Genomic DNA, 17,503 nt, shown 5'->3' with positions numbered 1-17,503 from the left:
TACAGCTGGTTGAGATCCTGGTCGGTGGATATGGATTCCAAGAAAACCCTGGAGGTGCTTCCTTTCAAGGGAGACACTCTCTTTGGAGAAGACCTCAATAAGATTGTAGCTGATCTGGCTACTGCTAAAACAGCTTGCCTACCTAGTATGACTCCTACCACGCAGAAGGCTAAAAGTACTTTCCCTTGGCCCTTTCATCCTCAAGGTAAAGCGTACCCAAGGTCAGGCATACCCAAAGCAAGCTCATGCTTCCAGACCTGCCAAGCCCAGACTGAAGCAAGCCTGGGCTGCCCATCAGCCTGCTTCCAAAACGGACAAGCCTGCCGCATGACGGTGCAGGCCTCCCTCTGGGGGATCCCAGGGTGGGGGCCCCGACTTCTAGGTTTGGCATAATTCTAAGCTAGAGAATTCTGTTTGGAGCTCACCTTGTACTTTGTGAAGAAATAATCAGCATTGTGGCTGAGCAGATACATGTAGTGTGTGGCTGCAAACTGCATGGATCTCCTGCGTTGTAATGCTGATACTTTTTTTTTCAAAGTACCAATAGCTTCATATAATGTTCACAATTTTTATGCAGGATCAAATAGCTCAATAGGTAGGGTGTTTGATTAGAATTCAACAGGTTATAGGTTTGAATCCTGGGTATGGTAGTTTGAGATGTGTTATTTAATAAAGTATGTTGTTCTGACTGCCGGCATCCTATCACCTGGGATATCATACTAAATAAATGGAGTTGATCAATTTTTTTTTATTTTTTTTTTAAACTAGGGACAATTTCCAGATACTTTTCTTTATAACTGAGATTGCCCCCTGGAACTTCACATCAGTTGACAACTATGCATGAGTGAGCAGTGCTTGCTCTGGATCTGCCCACCCATTTATGTGCCGTCATAAAAGAAAGCACAACTGACAGTTATCCTGGGCGTACACTACACAATTATCTGTCAGGCTATCTATCCAGTCTGGATGGATGGAATGAAAATCTGGTAATGTATAGGAGCAAATGTCAATTAACCATTTGCTCCCAAACACTAGAAAAGTGGTCAAAAATGGTCATTACACAAATTGGTTAAACCCAAAATTTAACCAATTTGTTTAGGGGACCATTTTTGTCCATTTTCTAGTGTTTGAGAGTAAATCGTTGATGGTCATTTGCTCACATAGATAACCGGATTTCTATTCCAACCAGCCAGTGTTGGAGATATGGTCTGCCAGATTACATAATGCATACCAGAGCCATAACTAGACTTTTTGGTGCCCTGTGACAGATAATTATATGCCCCCCCCCCCCTCCCCATTTTTGCAATATGGACAAAAGGCGCATGCCTTGTGGGGAAGGGGCATAACAAGATTGGTCTCAGAGAAAGCACATGAGATATGAAGATATATCTAGTATACTTGACACTCAATGGTTTGTGGTATTGCCGGGGTGCCCTCCTTAAATGCATATACAGTCACACATGGCGTGTTTGTGCAAATGGCATATCAGCAGTCAGCACTAACTGGTGACATGCCATTTGTACAAGTAAGCCATGTGTGACTAATATATAAACATACTTTATTAAATAACACCTCAAACTATCATACCCAGGATTCAAACCTATAACCTGTTGAATTCTAATCAAATACCCTACCCATTGAGCTACTTGATCATGCATCTATTCTAACCTCCAAAAACAGATTCAGTTGCATTTTCCAGCGTGTTTTGTTTGCGCCTTTGCAAATGTCTTACATCGACAAACTTATTTAGTACTATTTTGCAAATAGGGTTACATTGTCGCAACATTGTGTTCCCTAATTGCTTGATTTTTTTAAATGCAACAATTGATAAAGACACCTGATAATTGCTCTGTGGAGTCTTATTTTGTGTCTACTTCTTATCTACATTTAATCAAGGCATTTTTAAATGCTGGGGGCTGCCAGGACGTGAGGCCTACCTAGACTTTAGATCTGAATTTGAATGTACTTGTGAACTAACTTAATTTCCTACTTCTAAATTCATTCCTAAATTCACTACTTACATGAATCCTGTAGTTGGGCATTTTGGGACTTCGATTGTGGGCATTGTTTTGTGTCCAGACCAGCAGCAGGTGGTGTGCATTTGCTGGAAAGGCATCGAAGACCTCCGATATGCTGCATCTCCTGATGTGTGTCTCCCTCAAGTGGCTGTCAGCAAATGCCTGCTAGACACCCCATTCCAAGCTGATTGTGACATCACGGTACATGCATCATAGAACAGGCATGCTAGAACATGGGTCTTCAACCTGCGACCCTCCAGCTGCTGTGGAACTACACATCCCAGCATGCCCTGCCTCAGTTTTAGCATACCTTAATAGCAAAACTGTGGCAGGGCATGCTGGGATGTGTAGTTTCACAGCAGCTGGAGGGCCACAGGATGAAGACCCATGTGCTAGAGCCAAGCCGCAGGTACATTGAATGCTAGCAAGCTGAATATTTAAATCCTTTTTGTTCCGCAGCATTCCAATGTGGAAGATTCCATGGAACCAGAGATCCTTCCATTGAGAAGGACATGCTGCCTGGATGACTACACTGTGCAAATTAAATCACGGAGCCAGTTGGTTTGTGGGTGGCTCTGGTGACTGGGTGGTTGGGTGGGTGGTGTGTCGGAGGTGGAGCACATGCAAATGATTGTGTATCATCCAGCTAGTGAGAGAGAAAACTCATGCAGGAGTGTGCCTGCTTGTCAGTGGGTTATGCACCTTGCCAGACGTCAAATCTACATAGAGCAGCAGGAGGGGACAAGAGCAGGTTTGCAAAATATAGATAGAAGAGCATATATGCTGGCACATTCTCCATGATTGTGTCAGCTTATGTTTTGGTGCACTGCACTTTCCTCCACTAAGTTTTAGCCATTTTTGTTAAGCTCAAGTGTAGTTGCTTCTCGGCCTTTTGGCTGTGATCTTGTATCGTGGTTGAAGGGTCTGCTGGAGGGAGGGATTGTTTTCTTCATTGGCGAAAAACCAAAGATATTCCAGGATGGAAGGCTATCCGTTTTTCAGTTGTGGAAGAGCACAGAGGTCGGATTAGACTACATTCTATAGTAAAGGATACCTTTCTATTTATTGCCCCTCCCCTTATATGTGTCTGTGTTACAATAAAGCTTCGGTCTTGTGATTCCCTCACCCTCTTACACTCCACACACATAGCCTTATTAACTGTTGTATTATTGTATAGTTTAAATGTATAGTGCAGTTCATGATTTATAGTGTAGGCTGGCCTGTGCTGTAGTTCTTGAACTGTACTATACCGACAGCATTTGTATTGTGTTTTATCTGTGCTGCAACACAGTACTTATGTGTGTAATGTTTATGTATGTTTTTTTGCTTCTTTATGTCAATAAAGACTGCTTTTTCAATCCAATATCTGAAAACAATCAATGTTTATCTTTGATGGCAATAGAAGTGGTATGATATTTGCTGCTTTTGAAAGGCAATATCTGATATGTCCCCTATCTGGGAACCATATATTAAATGGCTTTTCAGAAAAGGGAGATGGTAGAAGAGCTTTCAGTACTTGTAGGACCGATGCACATTTCCTATTCTAGCCTCCAAAAACAGATTCAGTTGCATTTTCCAGCGTGTTTTGGATGCGCCTTTGCAAATGTCTTACATCGACAAACTTATTCAGTACTATTTTGCAAATAGGGTTACATTGTTGCAACATTGTGTTCCCTAATTGCTTGATTTTTTAAATGCAACAATTGATAAAGACACCTGATAACTGCTCTGTGGAGTCTTATTTTGTGTCTACTTTTTATCTACATTGAATTCTCTACCTCTAATCAAGGCATTTTTAAGTGCTGGGGGCTGCCAGGACGTGAGGCCTACCTAGACTTTAGATCTGAATTTGAATGTACTTGTGAACTAACTTAATTTCCTACTTCTAAATTCATTCCTAAATTCACTACTTACATGAATCCTGTAGTTGGGCATTTTGGGACTTCGATTGTGGGCATTGTTTTGTGTCCAGACCAGCAGCAGGTGGTGTGCATTTGCTGGAAAGGCATCGAAGACCTCCGATATGCTGCATCTCCTGATGTGTGTCTCCCTCAAGTGGCTGTCAGCAAATGCCTGCTAGACACCCCATTCCAAGCTGATTGTGACATCACGGTACATGCATCATAGAACAGGCATGCTAGAACATGGGTCTTCAACCTGCGACCCTCCAGCTGCTGTGGAACTACACATCCCAGCATGCCCTGCCTCAGTTTTAGCATACCTTAATAGCAAAACTGTGGCAGGGCATGCTGGGATGTGTAGTTTCACAGCAGCTGGAGGGCCACAGGATGAAGACCCATGTGCTAAAGCCAAGCCGCAGGTACATTGAATGCTAGCAAGCTGAATATTTAAATCCTTTTTATTCCGCAGCATTCCAATGTGGAAGATTCCATGGAACCAGAGATCCTTCCATTGAGAAGGACATGCTGCCTGGATGACTACACTGTGCAAATTAAATCACGGAGCCAGTTGGCTTGTGGGTGGCTCTGGTCACTGGGTGGTTGGGTGGGTGGTGTGTCGGAGGTGGAGCACATGCAAATGATTGTGTATCATCCAGCTAGTGAGAGAGAAAACTCATGCAGGAGTGTGCCTGCTTGTCAGTGGGTTATGCACCTTTCCAGACGTCAAATCTACATGGAGCAGCTGGAGAGGACAAGAGCAGGTTTGCAAAATATAGACAGAAGAGCTCTCCAGCCTAGTTTGCTGTCTGTTTCCACTTCTCTTTTCTTGAGCCGCTCCCTTCTATGCCCTTGCGCACTATCCTGACTTCTCACATCTGCTTACTTTGTGCCTTCCAACGCACAATGCGAATTACAGGTAGTGCTGCAGGGCCCACACCCTTTTACTTGCCATACAGAGCAGCTCTGGAGCTGTTACAGTGCCCAGCTTCTGCAAGAAATCAGCTTGAATGCTTCAGGGGCTGGGGCATAGCCAACATGAGCCCCACACCGAAGGAGGGTGGAGGTGTTTAATGCAAACTATAGGTCATCCAAGCGCCGCAAAAGGCCGCCATGCCCTGCACGCCCCTTTTCTCTTTTCATATGCAGACGAGGGTTGAAGCCAACTTTGACCCACTGCTTGGATGACATCACCATATGCAAATCCATCTGCTGCAGGCCTTCCCGCAGGAATGCTTGCACTAGTTGTTGCATTTGGTTTGTTGTTTGGGGGTGCTTCAGTATTAGGCAGCCTTCTGCCCTCCCATGTTCATCTGAAAATATGTGTTCTCCCTGCAGTTGTTGTCCCCAGATGAGAGTTCCCTTGTGCTGCCTAATGATTTTGAATTGAAGTGGTTCATGTAGGTGCTATTTTAATCTGATTTTATATATGCATTTTAGTATATTTTTTTTTTTGCTTTACCATATTTATCTTTTTATTCTAGAACCACTATTTGTCTGATCAGTTATTTAATATTGGAACCAGTAGATATAAGGTGGATTTTATATATTAATTAAACACTTTTAATTGACTGTAAAGAAGTCTACGCCAGCTTATCTCTGATTACGGACATTGGAATAGAAGTATACTGAAGAGAGATGAGCGTTGTGCGGCAAGTTGTCATGACAACGGACTCCAAGACGACGTAACCGGAAGTGACGTATCGCTAGACCTAGCGACTACGAGAAAAAGATCTAGGACTCCGGAGGCGGAAGTGACGGAGTGGGAGTTCAGGTTGCTATGGTAACCCGGCGGTTTCCGAACATGACGCCAGGTGGAATCAATTTGGAATCTGGCTGTGATTTGCTATTTAAATCTGGATGTGTGGTGCAGTGAGTATTCAGCCTCGAAAAAGACTCCAGGAATAGGAGTTGAAACGCGTCGGCGTATTCCATCTGTGACTGGCATTTACGGTGGTCTGCACTTCTAAGAACCAGAGGACTTTCCAGCTCCAGCCCGGGCGGTTTTGGGATTTAAAAGAACTTGTTTGAGAACTTTTTTGGGTTCTCAAACCCTCTGGTAATTGCTCTGCATATCTCTTTGTGGCTGTCACATTTTGGAGAATCATTCTGCACATTTTTACCCTACCTGTTTATTGTGTTATGTCCATGTTCCCCGATATGTGTCATTAAAAAACTTTATTGCACATGTGGTTCCCCTCTCCCCTCTGTTTTACATGCTACTACATTGAGAGGAGGAGGAGTGAGGAGTAAGAACCTGGACTTTCACGGTGACCTTAAGGGTTGTATGTTTTGTTTTTTTATTGCATGCAAGCACTTTATGCATTCATTTATGCACTGTTACTAGGCGCCTGTTGGTACCCGCAGCCTAATTTGTTTATTGTTCATTCATTTCTGGTGCTCTGGAGAGGCACTTATCCTGGTTGCGGGGGCTATTGTGCAGCCTTGTTTTAGACTGCGCGACACGTGGATAAAACTAGACAGATTCTTTGTTATACATTCCCTGCATACCCCTTTTCTCTTTTCATATGCAGATGAGGGTTCCAGCCAACTTTGGCCCACTGCTTGGATGACATCACTGTATGCAAATCCATCTTCTGCAGACCTTCCCCCAGGAATGCTTGTACTAGTTGTTGCATTTGGTTTGTTGTTTGGGGGTGCTTCAGTATTAGGCAGCCTTCTGCCCTCCCATGTTCATCTGAAAATATGTGTTCTCCCTGCAGTTGTTGTCCCCAGATGAGAGTTCCCTTGTGCTGCCTCAGTTGAATCTCCTTTACTTGACAGAGATGTGCCTGAGCAGCGGCCCTCCCCAGCCCTATCCCAAATCATACTTATTTTGCATAGGAGATATCATGGTAATGAAGACTGTTATCCCAGGGTGAGGTTCATTCATTGCATTCTGGGTATGCTGACCCCTGTGATTTCCCCAAATGTGGGAAACTTGACTGCATTATTTGTGGTAGTGGGGGACTGTGTTTGTGCTTTCCTCTGGTCAGCTCTGGTAAAAGTCAGATTTCTTTGTCTCAGATCTTCCTCTAGCCTTGTTCTTCTTTCGAGAGTTCCCTTGTGCTGACTCAGTTGGATCTCCTTCACTTGACAGGGAAGTGCCCGAGCAGCGACCCTACCCAGCTCTAGCCCAACTCCTACTTACCTGCCAGGTGAGATACTATGATCATGAAGGTGTTCTCCCAGGGCAAGGCTCACCCATTGCACTCTGGGTGTGCTGCTCTTGCGATTTCCCCAAATGTGGGAAACTTGACTGCATAATTTGTGTTTCCCCTGGTCGGCTCTCGTATAATTCAGATCTCTTTGTCTCAGGTCTCTCTCCAGCCTAGTTTGCTGTCTGTTTCCACTTCTCTTTTCTTGAGCCGCTCCCTTCTATGCCCTTGCGCACTATTATGACCTCTCCTGTCTGCTTACTTTGTGCCTTCCAACGTCAATGCAAACTACAGGTAGTGCTGCAGGGCCCACACCCTTTTACATGCTTTACAGAGCAGCTCTGGAGCTGTTACAGTGCCCAGCTGCTGCAAGAAATCAGCTTGAATGCTTCAGGGGCTGGGGCATAGCCAACATGAGCCCCACACCGAAGGAGGGTGGAGGTGTTTAATGTGAATTAGGGGTCATCCAAGCGCCGCAAAAGGCCGCCATGCCCTGCACATCCCTTTTTTCTTTTCATATGCAGACGAGGGTTGAAGCCAACTTTGACCCACTGCTTGGATGACATCACCATATGCAAATCCATCTGCTGCAGGCCTTCCCCCAGGAATGCTTGCACTAGTTGTTGCATTTGGTTTGTTGTTTGGGGGTGCTTCAGTATTAGGCAGCCTTCTGCCCTCCCATGTTCATCTGAAAATATGTGTTCTCCCTGCAGTTGTTGTCCCCAGATGAGAGTTCCCTTGTGCTGCCTCAGTTGAATCTCCTTTACTTGACAGAGATGTGCCTGAGCAGCGGCCCTCCCCAGCTCTATCCCAAATCATACTTATTTTGCATAGGAGATACCATGGTCATGAAGATTGTTCTCCCAGGTTGAGGTTCATTCATTGCATTCTGGGTATGCTGACCCCTGTGATTTCCCCAAATGTGGGAAACTTGACTGCATTATTTGTGGTAGTGGGGGACTGTGTTTGTGCTTTCCTCTGGTCAGCTCTGGTAAAAGTCAGATTTCTTTGTCTCAGATCTTCCTCTAGCCTTGTTCTTCTTTCGAGAGTTCCCTTGTGCTGCCTCAGTTGGATCTCCTTCACTTGACAGGGGGGTGCCCGAGCAGCGACCCTCCCCAGCTCTAGCCCAACTCCTACTTACCTGCCAGGTGAGATACTATGATCATGTAGGTGCTTCTCCCAGGGCAAGGCTCACCCATCGCACTCTGGGTGTGCTGCCCCTGTGATTTCTCCAAATGTGGGAAACTTGACTGCATAATTTGTGTTTCCCCTGGTCGGCTCTCGTATAATTCAGATGTCTTTGTCTCAGGTCTCTCTCCAGCCTAGTTTGCTGTCTGTTTCCACTTCTCTTTTCTTGAGCCGCTCCCTTCTATGCCCTTGCGCACTATCCTGACTTCTCCCGTCTGCTTACTTTGTGCCTTCCAACGCACAATGCGAACTACAGGTAGTGCTGCAGGGCCCACACCCTTTTACTTGCCTTACAGAGCAGCTCTGGAGCTGTTACAGTGCCCAGCTGCTGCAAGAAATCAGCTTGAATGCTTCAGGGGCTGGGGCATAGCCAACATGAGCCCTACACCGAAGGAGGGTGGAGGTGTTTAATGCGAACTAGGGGTCATCCAAGCGCCGCAAAAGGCCGCCATGCCCTGCACGCCCCTCTTCTCTATTCATATGCAGATGAGGGTTGAAGCCAACTTTGACCCACTGCTTGGATGACATCACCATATGCAAATCCATCTGCTGCAGGCCTTCCCCCAGGAATGCTTGCACTAGTTGTTGCATTTGGTTTGTTGTTTGGGGGTGCTTCAGTATTAGGCAGCCTTCTGCCCTCCCATGTTCAACTGAAAATATGTGTTCTCCCTGCAGTTGTTGTCCCCAGATGAGAGTTCCCTTGTGCTGCCTCAGTTGAATCTCCTTTACTTGACAGAGATGTGCCTGAGCAGCGGCCCTCCCCAGCTCTATCCCAAATCATACTTATTTTGCATAGAAGATACCATGGTCATGAAGATTGTTTTCCCAGGGTGAGGTTCATTCATTGCATTCTGGGTATGCTGACCCCTGTGATTTCCCCAAATGTGGGAAACTGGACTGCATTATTTGTGGTAGTGAGGGACTGTGTTTGTGCTTTCCTCTGGTCAGCTCTGGTAAAAGTCAGATTTCTTTGTCTCAGATCTTCCTCTAGCCTTGTTCTTCTTTCGAGTTGCTCCCTCGGTGTGGGGCTCATGATGGCTATGCCCCAGCCCCTGAAGCATTCAAGCTGATTTCTTGCAGCAGCTGGGCACTGTAACAGCTCCAAAGCTGCTCTGTAAGGCAAGTAAAAGGGTGTGGGCCCTGCAGCACTACCTGTAGTTTGCATTGTGCGTTGGAAGGCACAAAGTAAGCAGACAGGAGAAGTCAGGATAGTGCGCAAGGGCATAGAAGGGAGCAACTCAAGAAAAGAGAAGTGGAAACAGACTGCAAATTAGGCTGGAGAGAGACCTGAGACAAAGAGATCTGAATTATACGAGAGCCGACCAGGTGAAACACAAATTATGCAGTCAAGTGTCCAACATTTGGGGAAACCGCAGGAGTAGCACACCCAGAGTGCAATGGGTGAGCCTTGCCCTGGGAGAAGCACCTTCATGATCATAGTATCTCACCTGGCAGGTAAGTAGGAGTTGGGCTAGAGCTGGGGAGGGTCGCTGCTCGGGCACCCCCCTGTCAAGTGAAGGAGATCCAACTGAGGCAGCACAAGAGAACTCTCGAAAGAAGAACAAGGCTAGAGGAAGATCTGAGACAAAGAAATCTGACTTTTACCAGAGCTGACCAGAGGAAAGCACAAACACAGTCCCTCACTACCACAAATAATGCAGTCCAGTTTCCCACATTTGGGGAAATCACAGGGGTCAGCATACCCAGAATGCAATGAATGAACCTCACCCTGGGAAAACAATCTTCATGACCATGGTATCTCCTATGCAAAATAAGTATAATTTGGGATAGAGCTGGGGAGGGCCGCTGCTCAGGCACATCTCTGTCAAGTAAAGGAGATTCAACTGAGGCAGCACAAGGGAACTCTCATCTGGGGACAACAACTGCAGGGAGAACACATATTTTCAGATGAACATGGGAGGGCAGAAGGCTGCCTAATACTGAAGCACCCCCAAACAACAAACCAAATGCAACAACTAGTGCAAGCATTCCTGGGGGAAGGCCTGCAGCAGATGGATTTGCATATGGTGATGTCATCCAAGCAGTGGGTCAAAGTTGGCTTCAACCCTCATCTGCATATGAATAGAGAAGAGGGGCGTGCAGGGCATGGCGGCCTTTTGCGGCGCTTGGATGACCCCTAGTTCGCATTAAACACCTCCACCCTCCTTCGGTGTGGGGCTCATGTTGGCTATGCCCCAGCCCCTGAAGCATTCAAGCTGATTTCTTGCAGCAGCTGGGCACTGTAACAGCTCCAGAGCTGCTCTGTAAGGCAAGTAAAAGGGTGTGGGCCCTGCAGCACTACCTGTAGTTCGCATTGTGCGTTGGAAGGCACAAAGTAAGCAGACGGGAGAAGTCAGGATAGTGCGCAAGGGCATAGAAGGGAGCGGCTCAAGAAAAGAGAAGTGGAAACAGACAGCAAACTAGGCTGGAGAGAGACCTGAGACAAAGACATCTGAATTATACGAGAGCCGACCAGGGGAAACACAAATTATGCAGTCAAGTTTCCCACATTTTGGGAAATCACAGGGGCAGCACACCCAGAGTGCGATGGGTGAGCCTTGCCCTGGGAGAAGCACCTACATGATCATAGTATCTCACCTGGCAGGTAAGTAGGAGTTGGGCTAGAGCTGGGGAGGGTCGCTGCTCGGGCACCCCCCTGTCAAGTGAAGGAGATCCAACTGAGGCAGCACAAGGGAACTCTCGAAAGAAGAACAAGGCTAGAGGAAGATCTGAGACAAAGAAATCTGACTTTTACCAGAGCTGACCAGAGGAAAGCACAAACACAGTCCCCCACTACCACAAATAATGCAGTCAAGTTTCCCACATTTGGGGAAATCACAGGGGTCAGCATACCCAGAATGCAATGAATGAACCTCAATCTGGGAGAACAATCTTCATGACCATGGTATCTCCTATGCAAAATAAGTATGATTTGGGATAGAGCTGGGGAGGGCCGCTGCTCAGGCACATCTCTGTCAAGTAAAGGAGATTCAACTGAGGCAGCACAAGGGAACTCTCATCTGGGGACAACAACTGCAGGGAGAACACATATTTTCAGATGAACATGGGAGGGCAGAAGGCTGCCTAATACTGAAGCACCCCCAAACAACAAACCAAATGCAACAACTAGTGCAAGCATTCCTGGGGGAAGGCCTGCAGCAGATGGATTTGCATATGGTGATGTCATCCAAGCAGTGGGTCAAAGTTGGCTTCAACCCTCGTCTGCATATGAAAAGAAAAAAGGGATGTGCAGGGCATGGCGGCCTTTTGCGGCGCTTGGATGACCCCTAATTCACATTAAACACCTCCACCCTCCTTCGGTGTGGTGCTCATGTTGGCTATGCCCCAGCCCCTGAAGCATTCAAGCTGATTTCTTGCAGCAGCTGGGCACTGTAACAGCTCCAGAGCTGCTCTGTAAAGCATGTAAAAGGGTGTGGGCCCTGCAGCACTACCTGTAGTTTGCATTGACGTTGGAAGGCACAAAGTAAGCAGACAGGAGAGGTCATAATAGTGCGCAAGGGCATAGAAGGGAGCGGCTCAAGAAAAGAGAAGTGGAAACAGACAGCAAACTAGGCTGGAGAGAGACCTGAGACAAAGAGATCTGAATTATACGAGAGCCGACCAGGGGAAACACAAATTATGCAGTCAAGTTTCCCACATTTGGGGAAATCGCAAGAGCAGCACACCCAGAGTGCAATGGGTGAGCCTTGCCCTTGGAGAAGCACCTTCATGATCATAGTATCTCACCTGGCAGGTAAGTAGGAGTTGGGCTAGAGCTGGGTAGGGTCGCTGCTCGGGCACTTCCCTGTCAAGTGAAGGAGATCCAACTGAGTCAGCACAAGGGAACTCTCGAAAGAAGAACAAGGCTAGAGGAAGATCTGAGACAAATAAATCTGACTTTTACCAGAGCTGACCAGAGGAAAGCACAAACACAGTCCCCCACTACCACAAATAATGAAGTCGAGTTTCCCACATTTGGGGAAATCACAGGGGTCAGCATACCCAGAATGCAATGAATGAACCTCACCCTGGGATAACAGTCTTCATTACCATGATATCTCCTATGCAAAATAAGTATGATTTGGGATAGGGCTGGGGAGGGCCGCTGCTCAGGCACATCTCTGTCAAGTAAAGGAGATTCAACTGAGGCAGCACAAGGGAACTCTCATCTGGGGACAACAACTGCAGGGAGAACACATATTTTCAGATGAACATGGGAGGGCAGAAGGCTGCCTAATACTGAAGCACCCCCAAACAACAAACCAAATGCAACAACTAGTACAAGCATTCCTGGGGGAAGGTCTGAAGAAGACGGATTTGCATACAGTGATGTCATCCAAGCAGTGGGCCAAAGTTGGCTGGAACCCTCATCTGCATATGAAAAGAGAAAAGGGGTATGCAGGGAATGGCGGCCTTTTGCGGCGCTTAGATGACCCTTAGTTCGCATTAAACACCCCCACCCTCCTTCGGTGTGGGGCTCATGTTGGCAATGCCCCAGCCCCTGAAGCATTCAAGCTGATTTCTTGCAGCAGCTTGGCACTGTAACAGCTCCAGAGCTGCTCTGTAATGCAAGTAAAAGTTGTGGGCCCTGCAGCACTACCTGTAGTTTGCATTGTGCATTGGAAGGCACAAAGTAAGCAGACAGGAGGAGAAGTCAGGATAGTGCACAAGGGTATAGAAGGGAGGGGCTCAAAAAAAAAGAAGTGGAAACAGACTGCAAACTAGGCTGGAGAGAGACCTGAGACAAAGAGATCTGAATTATATGAAAGCCAACCAGTGGAAACACAAATTATGCAGTCAAGTTTCCCACATTTGGGGAAATCACAGGGGCAGCACACCCAGAGTGCAATGGGTGAGCCTTGCCCTGGGAGAAGCACCTTCATGATCATAGTATCTCACCTGGCAGGTAAGTAGGAGTTGGGCTAGAGCTGGGGAGGGTCGCTGCTTGGGCACCCCCCTGTCAAGTAAAGGAGATCCAACTGAGGCAGCACAAGGGAACTCTCGAAAGAAGAACAAGGCTAGAGGAAGATCTGAGACAAAGAAATCTGACTTTTACCAGAGCTGACCAGAGGAAAGCACAAACACAGTCCCCCACTACCACAAATAATGCAGTCAAGTTTCCCACATTTGGGGAAATCACAGGGGTCAGCATACCCAGAATGCAATGAATGAACCTCACCCTGGGAGAACAATCTTCATGACCATGGTATCTCCTATGCAAAATAAGTATGATTTGGGATAGGGCTGGGGAGGGCCGATGCTCAGGCACATCTCTGTCAAGTAAAGAAGATTCAACTGAGGCAGCACAAGGGAACTCTCATCTGGGGACAACAACTGCAGGGAGAACACATATTTTCAGATGAACATGGGAGGGCAGAAGGCTGCCTAATACTGAAGCACCCCCAAACAACAAACCAAATGCAACAACTAGTGCAAGCATTCCTGGGGGAAGGCCTGCAGCAGATGGATTTGCATATGGTGATGTCATCCAAGCAGTGGGTCAAAGTTGGCTTCAACCCTCGTCTGCATATTAAAAGAGAAAAGGGGTATGCAGGGCATGGCGGCCTTTTGCGGCGCTTGGATGACCTATAGTTCGCATTAAACACCTCCACCCTCCTTCGGTGCGGGGCTCATGTTGGCTATGCCCCAGCCCCTGAAGCATTCAAGCTGATTTCTTGCAGAAGCTGGGCACTGTAACAGCTCCAGAGCTGCTCTGTATGGCAAGTAAAAGGGTGTGGGCCCTGCAGCACTACCTGTAGTTCGCATTGTGCGTTGGAAGGCACAAAGTAAGCAGATGGGAGAAGTCAGGATAGTGCGCAAGGGCATAGAAGGGAGCGGCTCAAGAAAAAAGAAGTGGAAACAGACATCAAACTAGGCTGGAGAGCTCTTCTGTCTATATTTTGCAAACCTGCTCTTGTCCTCTCCAGCTGCTCCATGTAGATTTGACGTCTGGAAAGGTGCATAACCCACTGACAAGCAGGCACACTCCTGCATGAGTTTTCTCTCTCACTAGCTGGATGATACACAATCATTTGCATGTGCTCCACCTCCGACACACCACCCACCCAACCACCCAGTGACCAGAGCCACCCACAAGCCAACTGGCTCCGTGATTTAATTTGCACAGTGTAGTCATCCAGGCAGCATGTCCTTCTCAATGGAAGTATCTCTGGTTCCATGGAATCTTCCACATTGGAATACTGCGGAATAAAAGGATTTAAATATTCAGCTTGCTAGCATTCAATGTACCTGCGGCTTGGCTTTAGCACATGGGTCTTCATCCTGTGGCCCTCCAGCTGCTGTGAAACTACACATCCCAGCATGCCCTGCCACAGTTTTGCTATTAAGGTATGCTAAAACTGAGGCAGGGCATGCTGGGATGTGTAGTTCCACAGCAGCTGGAGGGTCGCAGGTTGAAGACCCATGTTCTAGCATGCCTGTTCTATGATGCATGTACCGTGATGTCACAATCAGCTTGGAATGGGGTGTCTAGCAGGCATTTGCTGACAGACACTTGAGGGAGACACACATCAGGAGATGCAGCATATCGGAGGTCTTCGATGCCTTTCCAGCAAATGCACACCACCTGCTGCTGGTCTGGACACAAAACAATGCCCACAATCGAAGTCCCAAAATGCCCAACTACAGGATTCATGTAAGTAGTGAATTTAGGAATTAATTTAGAAGTAGGAAATTAAGTTAGTTCACAAGTACATTCAAATTCAGATCTAAAGTCCAGGTAGGCCTCACGTCCTGGCAGCCCCCAGCACTTAAAAATGCCTTGATTAGAGGTAGAGAATTAAATGTAGATAAAAAGTAGACACAAAATAAGACTCCACAGAGCAGTTATCAGGTGTCTTTATCAATTGTTGCATTTAAAAAATCAAGCAATTAGGGAACACAATGTTGCAACAATGTAACCCTATTTGCAAAATAGTACTGAATAAGTTTGTCGATGTAAGACATTTGCAAAGGCGCATCCAAAACACGCTGGAAAATGCAACTGAATCTGTTTTTGGAGGCTAGAATAGGAAATGTGCATCGGTCCTACAAGTACTGAAAGCTCTTCTACCATCTCCCTTTTCTGAAAAGCCATTTAATATATGGTTCCCAGATAGGGGACATATCAGATATTGCCTTTCAAAAGCAGCAAATATCATACCACTTCTATTGCCATCAAAGATAAACATTGATTGTTTTCAGATATTGGATTGAAAAAGCAGTCTTTATTGACATAAAGAAGCAAAAAAAACATACATAAACATTACACACATAAGTACTGTGTTGCAGCACAGATAAAACACAATACAAATGCTGTCGGTATAGTACAGTTCAAGAACTACAGCACAGGCCAGCCTACACTATAAATCATGAACTGCACTATACATTTAAACAATACAATAATACAACAGTTAATAAGGCTATGTGTGTGGAGTGTAAGAGGGTGAGGGAATCACAAGACCGAAGCTTTATTGTAACACAGACACATATAAGGGGAGGGGCAATAAATAGAAAGGTATCCTTTACTATAGAATGTAGTCCAATCCGACCTCTGTGCTCTTCCACAACTGAAAAACGGATAGTGTTCCCAAGCCTTCCATCCTGGAATATCTTTGGTCTTTCGCCAATGAAGAAAACAATCCCTCCCTCCAGCAGACCCTTCAACCACGATACAAGATCACAGCCAAAAAGCCGAGAAGCAACTACACTTGAGCTTAACAAAAATGGCTAAAACTTAGTGGAGGAAAGTGCAGTGCACCAAAACATAAGCTGACACAATCATGGAGAATGCGCCAGCATATATGCTCTTCTATCTATATTTTGCAAACCTGCTCTTGTCCCCTCCAGCTGCTCCATGTAGATTTGACGCCTGGCAAGGTGCATAACCCACTGACAAGCAGGCACACTCCTGCATGAGTTTTCACTCTCACTAGCTGGATGATACACATTCATTTGCATGTGCTCCACCTCCGACACACCGCCCACCCAACCACCCAGTCACCAGAGCCACCCACAAGCCAACTGGCTCCGTGATTTAATTTGCACAGTGCAGTCATCAAGGCAGCATGTCCTTCTCAATGGAATAATCTCTGGTTCCATGGAATCTTCCGCATTGGAATGCTGCGGAACAAAAATGATTTAAACATTCAGCTTGCTAGCATTCAATGTACCTGCGGCTTGGCTCTAGCACATGGGTCTTCATCCTGTGGCTCTCCAGCTGCTGTGAAACTACACATCCCAGCATGCCCTGCCACAGTTTTGCTATTAAGGTATGCTAAAACTGAGGCAGGGCATGCTGGTATATGTAGTTCCACAGCAGCTGGAGGGTCGCAGGTTGAAGACCCATATTCTAGCATGCCTGTTCTATGATGCATGTTCCGTGATGTCACAATCAGCTTGGAATGGGGTGTCTTGCATGCATTTGCTGACAGCCACTTGAGGGAGACACACATCAGGAGATGCAGCATATCGGAGGTCTTCGATGCCTTTCCAGCAAATGCACACCACCAGCTGCTGGTCTGGACACAAAACAATGCCCACAATTGAAGGCTCAAAATGCCCAACTACAGGATTAATGTAAGTAGTGAATTTAGGAATGAATTTAGAAGTAGGAAATTAAGTTAGTTCACAAGTACATTCAAATTCAGATCTAAAGTCTAGGTAGGCCTCACGTCCTGGCAGCCCCCAGCATTTAAAAATGCCTTGATTAGAGGTAGGGAATTAAATGTAGATAAGAAGTAGACACAAAATAAGACTCCAAAGAGCAATTATCAGGTGTCTTTATCAATTGTTGCATTTAAAAAAATCAAGCAATTAGGGAACACAATGTTGCGACAATGTAACCCTATTTGCAAAATAGTACTAAATAAGTTTGTCGATGTAAGATATTTGCAAAGGCGCAAACAAAACACGCTGGAAAATGCAACTGAATCTATTTTTGGAGGTTAGAATAGATGCAGGATCAAGTAGCTCAATGGGTAGGGTATTTGATTAGAATTCAACAGGTTATAGGTTTGAATCCAGGGTATGATAGTTTGAGGTGTTATTTAATAAAGTATGTTTATATATTAGTCACACATGGCTTACTTCAGTGGTTTCCAAACTTTTTTGAATCACGGCGCCCTAGAATATCAGAATTTTTTTCACGGCACCACTAGGCCAAAAATTTCTTATTGAGAAATTTAGAAAGAAATATTACATTAAGTTGATCACGTTTATATGTCATCCTAAAGGTCAGTTG

General features: G+C 46.1%; 13 non-coding genes across 13 annotated transcripts; 5 read left to right on the top strand and 8 right to left on the bottom strand.

Moving 5' to 3' along the window:
• The first annotated feature begins 6,743 nt into the window (after positions 1-6,743).
• LOC134899112 (U1 spliceosomal RNA) lies at positions 6,744-6,907 on the top strand. The gene has a single exon (XR_010172795.1). It is a non-coding gene; the product is annotated as a U1 spliceosomal RNA (small nuclear RNA).
• Positions 6,908-7,059: 152 nt separating this feature from the next.
• LOC134899386 (U1 spliceosomal RNA) lies at positions 7,060-7,221 on the top strand. The gene has a single exon (XR_010173062.1). It is a non-coding gene; the product is annotated as a U1 spliceosomal RNA (small nuclear RNA).
• A 670-nt stretch (positions 7,222-7,891) lies between these two features.
• Positions 7,892-8,055, top strand: LOC134898924 (U1 spliceosomal RNA). The gene has a single exon (XR_010172613.1). It is a non-coding gene; the product is annotated as a U1 spliceosomal RNA (small nuclear RNA).
• Positions 8,056-8,207: 152 nt separating this feature from the next.
• On the top strand, positions 8,208-8,370 carry LOC134899594 (U1 spliceosomal RNA). Its single transcript, XR_010173247.1, has one exon. It is a non-coding gene; the product is annotated as a U1 spliceosomal RNA (small nuclear RNA).
• Positions 8,371-9,041: 671 nt separating this feature from the next.
• LOC134899099 (U1 spliceosomal RNA) lies at positions 9,042-9,205 on the top strand. The gene has a single exon (XR_010172784.1). It is a non-coding gene; the product is annotated as a U1 spliceosomal RNA (small nuclear RNA).
• A 357-nt stretch (positions 9,206-9,562) lies between these two features.
• Positions 9,563-9,725, bottom strand: LOC134899535 (U1 spliceosomal RNA). The gene has a single exon (XR_010173207.1). It is a non-coding gene; the product is annotated as a U1 spliceosomal RNA (small nuclear RNA).
• Positions 9,726-9,877: 152 nt separating this feature from the next.
• On the bottom strand, positions 9,878-10,041 carry LOC134898967 (U1 spliceosomal RNA). The gene has a single exon (XR_010172655.1). It is a non-coding gene; the product is annotated as a U1 spliceosomal RNA (small nuclear RNA).
• Positions 10,042-10,712: 671 nt separating this feature from the next.
• On the bottom strand, positions 10,713-10,875 carry LOC134899575 (U1 spliceosomal RNA). Its single transcript, XR_010173230.1, has one exon. It is a non-coding gene; the product is annotated as a U1 spliceosomal RNA (small nuclear RNA).
• A 152-nt stretch (positions 10,876-11,027) lies between these two features.
• LOC134899041 (U1 spliceosomal RNA) lies at positions 11,028-11,191 on the bottom strand. Its single transcript, XR_010172727.1, has one exon. It is a non-coding gene; the product is annotated as a U1 spliceosomal RNA (small nuclear RNA).
• Positions 11,192-11,861: 670 nt separating this feature from the next.
• On the bottom strand, positions 11,862-12,024 carry LOC134899430 (U1 spliceosomal RNA). The gene has a single exon (XR_010173107.1). It is a non-coding gene; the product is annotated as a U1 spliceosomal RNA (small nuclear RNA).
• A 152-nt stretch (positions 12,025-12,176) lies between these two features.
• On the bottom strand, positions 12,177-12,340 carry LOC134899164 (U1 spliceosomal RNA). The gene has a single exon (XR_010172847.1). It is a non-coding gene; the product is annotated as a U1 spliceosomal RNA (small nuclear RNA).
• A 673-nt stretch (positions 12,341-13,013) lies between these two features.
• On the bottom strand, positions 13,014-13,176 carry LOC134899314 (U1 spliceosomal RNA). Its single transcript, XR_010172993.1, has one exon. It is a non-coding gene; the product is annotated as a U1 spliceosomal RNA (small nuclear RNA).
• Positions 13,177-13,328: 152 nt separating this feature from the next.
• Positions 13,329-13,492, bottom strand: LOC134898811 (U1 spliceosomal RNA). Its single transcript, XR_010172501.1, has one exon. It is a non-coding gene; the product is annotated as a U1 spliceosomal RNA (small nuclear RNA).
• Between the last annotated feature and the right edge of the window lie 4,011 nt (positions 13,493-17,503).

Source organism: Pseudophryne corroboree, chromosome 3 (genome assembly GCF_028390025.1).
Source record: "Pseudophryne corroboree isolate aPseCor3 chromosome 3, aPseCor3.hap2, whole genome shotgun sequence".
NCBI classification, from domain to species: Eukaryota; Metazoa; Chordata; class Amphibia; order Anura; family Myobatrachidae; genus Pseudophryne; species Pseudophryne corroboree.
This window is presented reverse-complemented; position numbering and strand designations above follow the sequence as displayed.